Here is a 6,000-nt window from a genome sequence, read left to right as displayed (position 1 = left end):
AGGGCAGTTAAGAGTCATGTGTAGACCAGACTGGCAGATATCCTTCACTAAAGGACATCAGTGAACCAGGTGGACTTTTACAACAATCAACAATGGTGATCATTAGACTTTTAACTCCAGATTTTATTTGATCAAATTCAAATTTCACCATTTGCCACGGCGCGATTCGAACCCAGGTCCCCAGGACATTGCTCTGGGTCTTTGGATTATTCATCTGGTGACAATAACACTGTTTCCCTAGTGTGAGGTTCAGCTGGTCGCATTAATGCTATGAGTTAGAAGGATTCGTGTTCATATTCCATTGCGGAGACTTGAGTTTAGGTCAATGCTGTGCCCTGCCAACCCACCCCCCCCCGCCCCAAAAAAAATGCATTTATGTATTGCCGTTCATGAACTCAGAATAAATCGAGCATTTTATAGCCAATCAAATATTTTGATTGTTGTCATATTAGAAACATGGCAGCCAATTAGCACACAGCCATTCTCTCCCAATGTGATAACGATCAGGTAACCTGCTTTCGTGATGTTAGTTGAGGGATAAATGTCAGCCTGGACACCAGGAAGAATTTCCCTGCTCTTCTTCGAATCAAGCCATGGGATGGTTATGCTGATTTGAAAGGGCAGATGAAGCCTCAGATACATCTCTTACTGGAAAGTCAGTGCTGCTGACAGTCCAGCACTCCCTCACTGAGTGTCAGCCGTGGAACCATAGTTTATTCCCAGTGCAGGGATGGGTTGGGTTGGCACATTCACAATCACCCACTTCCTCCACCACCAATGCTCAGGGTGGCACAGTGGCATAGTGGTTAGCACTGCTGCCTCACAGCACCAGGGTCCCGGGTTCAATTCCCGGTTTGGGCCACTGTCTGTGCGGAGTCTGCACGTTCTCCCCGTGTCTGTGTGGGTTTCCTCTGGGTGCTCCAATATCCTCCCACAGTCCAAAAGACGTGCTGGTTAGGGTGCATTGGCCATGCTAAATTCTCCCTCAGTGTACCTGACTGAGTGTGGCAACTAGGGGATTTTCACAATAACTTAATTGCGGTGTTACTATAAGCCTACTTGTAACACTAATAAATAAACTTCTTAAACTTGGCAGCAGTGTGTACTATCTACAAGACGCACTGCAGAAATTCACCAAAGATTCTTAGACAGCACCTTCCAAACCCATGACCACTTCCATCTAGAAGGACAAGGGCAGCAGATACATGGGAACACCACCACCTGCAAGTTCCCCTCCAAGCTACTCACCATCCTGACTTAAGAACATAAGAACATAAGAAATAGGAGCAGGAGTAGGCCATCTAGCCCCTCGAGCCTGCCCCGCCATTCAATAAGATCATGGCTGATCTGACGTGGATCAGTACCACTTACCCGCCTGATCCCCATAACCCTTAATTCCCTTACCGATCAGGAATCCATCCATCCGCGCTTTAAACATATTCAGCGAGGTAGCCTCCACCACCTCAGTGGGCAGAGAATTCCAGAGATTCACCACCCTCTGGGAGAAGAAGTTCCTCCTCAACTCTGTCTTAAACCGACCCCCCTTTATTTTGAGGCTGTGTCCTCTAGTTTTAACTTCCTTACTAAGTGGAAAGAATCTCTCCGCCTCCACCCTATCCAGCCCCCGCATTATCTTATAAGTCTCCATAAGATCCCCCCTCATCCTTCTAAACTCCAACGAGTACAAACCCAATCTCCTCAGCCTCTCCTCATAATCCAAACCCCTCATCTCCGGTATCAACCTGGTGAACCTTCTCTGCACTCCCTCCAATGCCAATATATCCTTCCTCATATAAGGGGACCAATACTGCACACAGTATTCCAGCTGCGGCCTCACCAATGCCCTGTACAGGTGCATCAAGACATCCCTGCTTTTATATTCTATCCCCTTCGCAATATAGGCCAACATCCCATTTGCCTTCTTGATCACCTGTTGTACCTGCAGACTGGGCTTTTGCGTCTCATGCACAAGGACCCCCAGGTCCCTTTGCACGGTAGCATGTTTTAATTTGACTTGGAAATATATCGTCGTTCCTTCGCAGTCGCCGGATCAAAATCTTGGAATTCCCTCCCTAATGGCATTGTGAGTGTACCTACATCACATTGACTGCAGCGATTCAAGAAGGCAGCTCACCATCCCCTTCTCAAGGGCAACTAGGGATGGGCAGTAAATGCTGGCCTAGCCAGCGACACCCATGTCCCACGAATGAATAAAAAAAATACATTGCAATAATCAAAAAAGGATTCAGTTTGATCTCATTGGCAAAAAAATTTGCTTCAAGCAGTATATATTTATAAAAAGCTTCAGTTTCAAATGGAAGCATTGTACTAATTATTCATAACAGCATGGAATGAATATATCTGATTCAGAGTCAGAAGCTTTCTTGCGTTTAAAACTAGCAGCAGATCGGCCAAGAAAGTCATATTGTGTCAATTAAAAATATAAATTTGCCTGTCACATTATCATTTTCTAATTTTTGTGATTAATAATTAATCTCTCCCCACATCCTTGGGTTGTCAAGCTCCATTTAATTATTTTTAAATAAAAGAAGGACTCAGACCAGTGGATTTACATGAGTCCTTCCTCTGGTGAACTGCGTGCTGTGTTGTGAGCATTCTATTAACATCCTGCTGTGACTCCTTTCCTATTGGTCAGGTGCCCACTGAACTCAGTGGGATGGCAGCTTTCAACTCAGTCCTTATCACCTTTAGACTGAAATATAACCGGGCTTATTACTGAAAATGCAACTGCCTAATAAATGAATGAATGTTTAATTTTTGCATTATACATATAAGTGTGCGTACATATATAATGTACAAGCTTCTGAAGATTTCTACTCTCATTTATTGACCCGACAGAAATCTTTGGAGAAATATTAATTCTAAATGATTTACTGCGATCATTTTATTTCAGTGGAAGAATACCCTACAGCACGCCAGCTAAAGCTTCAATCAATATTGGTATTTAATGGGTTAGCACCTTCACCCAAAGTGATTCCATCTGTTTCAATAGCACGATTGATCACACTGGGCCATTTCTGAAGAGATAACTATGTGACAGGACCTTACAACACAGGATGAGGCTATTCGACCTAGTGAGTCTCTGCAGTGGGATTTCTGCTTGATTCAGCCTGGCTGAATGGCCTCCTTGTGTGCTGTAACTTTCCTATGGTTCTATTAAGTGCTGTAAGCTATGAGACGGGTACAAGAAGGTACAATTAGAAAGGGCACCTGGTGTCCTTGGGCTGGCATGGACGAGATGGGCCAAATGGCCTCTTTCTGTGAATCATAGAATCCCTGCAGTATAGGAGGCCATTCAGCCCATCGAGTCTGTGCCGACCACAATCGCACCTAGGCCCTATTCCCGTAATCCCACACATTTACCCTGCTAATCCCCCTGATACTAGGGTCAATTTAGCATGGCCAATCAACCTAACCCACACATCTTTGGAGTGTGGGAGGAAACTGGAGCACCCGGAGGAAGCCCACGCAGACACGGGGAGAACATGCAAACTCCACACAGACAGTGACCCGAGGCTGGAATTGAACCTGGGTCCCTGGCGCTGTGAGGCAGTAGCGCTAACCACTGTGCCACTGTGCCGCCCAACCGTGCTGTAACTTTTCTATGGTTCTGTTAACATTCCACTAGGATTGAGGTTTTTTTATTGGAATCAAGGATGATACATATGCAACGGTCGATGTGCGTTCCTTCTTTCTCTCTCTCCATTTCTCCAATTATTGCAATGAACCTTAAAGATAGGAGAAAGTTGCAAGACATGAAGAAGGTAACCTGTGAACCCTCAGGCAGGCAATGTTATTAGGCCCCTGTGGCAGAATCCTTCTGCAACAATTAATTAAGCCGGCAGTCAGAGATGTCACTGGAGAGCAAAGCACCGGAAGACGCAAAAGATATTTATGAGCAGAAAGTCAGATGCAGGAGGGTTATATTTAGATGCAGCGTTTTTGTAGATGCAACAAGGCAAGACTTGCAGTTTGGGAATATTATTTTCAGTTATTGAATGCGGATAAATGAAAGGAAGGGTGATTGAGTGACACCAGCAGAGAGCGGCTTGGGTCCTCCACTTGTACGTTATGTTTCTCTTTCAGCTTTCAAGCAGGGTTGCGATCCATTCTCTCTGTGGATTCCAGGCCCATCGCCTGTAATCTGTCATTAATTTTCACTAATTGGACAATCTCATTCAGGCAAGGTCACAAGGACAGTTTGATTTGAGAATTTGAGGTACTGTCTCCAATGCTTACTGTCAATGTTAACATAATGAAGAGTGAACAGTTGGATTGCTGTCTGATGTATACAACAAAAGGGTGGGTTGTCTCCATATCTCTATCCCTGGACCATTGCGATTCTCCCTATTGCTCCTTGCAGACAAGGTTTGCCCCGACAGCACATTACTCCAATGCAACAGGTGTCTGTTCATAGAATCATAGAATCCTTACATTACAGAAGGAGGCCATTCGGCCCATCAACTCTGTATTGACCGCAATCCCACCCAGGCCGTATTCCCGTAACCCCACACATTTACCCTGCTAATCCCCCTGACACTCGGGTCAATTTAGCATGGCCAACCCTCCGCTCCTTGACATTCAATGGTGTTACATCACTGAATCCCCCCTGTCAACATCCTTGGGGTTACCATTGACCAGAAACTCAACTGGACTCACCACATAAACACTGTGGCGATAAGAGCAGGTCAGAGGTTAGGAATACTGCGGCGAGTAACACACCTCCTGACTCCCCAAAGCCTATCTATCCACCATCTATAAGGCAGTATTCCATCATGGAATACTCCCCACTTGCCTGGATGGGTTCAGCTCCAACAACACTCAAGAAGTTTGACACCATCCAGGACAAAGCAACTCGCTAGATTGGCACCACATCCACAAACATTCAATCCCTCCACCACTGATGCTCAGTAGCAGCAGTGTGTACTATCTACAAGATGCACTGCAGCAATTCACCAAAGATCCTTAGACAGCACCTTCCAAACACCTTCCATCTAGAAGGACAAGGGCAGCAGATACATGGGAACACACCACCTGCAAGTTTCCCTCCAAGCCACTCACCATCCTGACTTGAAAATATATCACCATTCCTTCACAATTGCTGGGTCAAAATCCTGGAATTCCCACCTTAACGGCATTATGAGTCAACCCCAGAACATGGACTGCAGCGATTCAAGAAGGCAGCTCACCACCACCTTCTCAAGGGCAACTAGGGATGGGCAATAAATGCTGGCCCAGCCAGCGACGCCCGTGTCCCACAAATGAATTTTTAAAAAATCCACCTAACCTGCACATCATTGGATCGTGGGAGGAAATCGGAGCACCCGGAGGTAACCAGGGTGTGCTGGCCTTGGAAACGGTCCAGAGGAGGTTTACAAGAATTATCCCTGGAATGGAGAGCTTGTCGTATGAGGAATGGTTGAGGACTCTGAGTCTGCACTCGTTGGTGTTTAGAAGTTTGAAGGGTGATCTTATTGAAACTTACAGGATACTGCGAGGCCTGGATAGAGTGGATGTGAAGAGGATGTTCCCACTAGTAGGAAAAACTAGAACCAGAGGGCACAACCTCAGGCTAAAGGGACGATCCTTTAAAACAGAGATGAGGAGGAATTTCTTCAGCCAGAGAGTGGTGAATCTGTGGAACTCTTTGCCGCAGAAGGCTGTGGAGGCCAGGTCATTGAGTGTCTTTAAGACAGAGATAGATAGGTTCTTGATTGATAAGGGGATCAGGGGTTATGGGGAAAAGGTAGGAAAATGGGAATGAGAAAAGTATCAGCCATGATTGAATGGCAGAGCAGACTCGATGGGCCAAGTGGCCTAATTCTGCTCCTGTGTCTTATGGCCTTATGTTTGCACTTCCAATTTACTCACCAGGGCTAAAAACTGCCCATTCCAACTTCCAGAGCCACAAATGGGGCAAAACCATCAAAAAAGGAAACACAAAATAAGCACAAATATGCCCCTTTTCCCAGGATTCCC

This window comes from Mustelus asterias, chromosome 15 (assembly GCF_964213995.1).
Source record: "Mustelus asterias chromosome 15, sMusAst1.hap1.1, whole genome shotgun sequence".
NCBI classification, from domain to species: domain Eukaryota; kingdom Metazoa; phylum Chordata; class Chondrichthyes; order Carcharhiniformes; family Triakidae; genus Mustelus; species Mustelus asterias.
Note: the sequence above shows the minus strand (reverse complement) of the source record.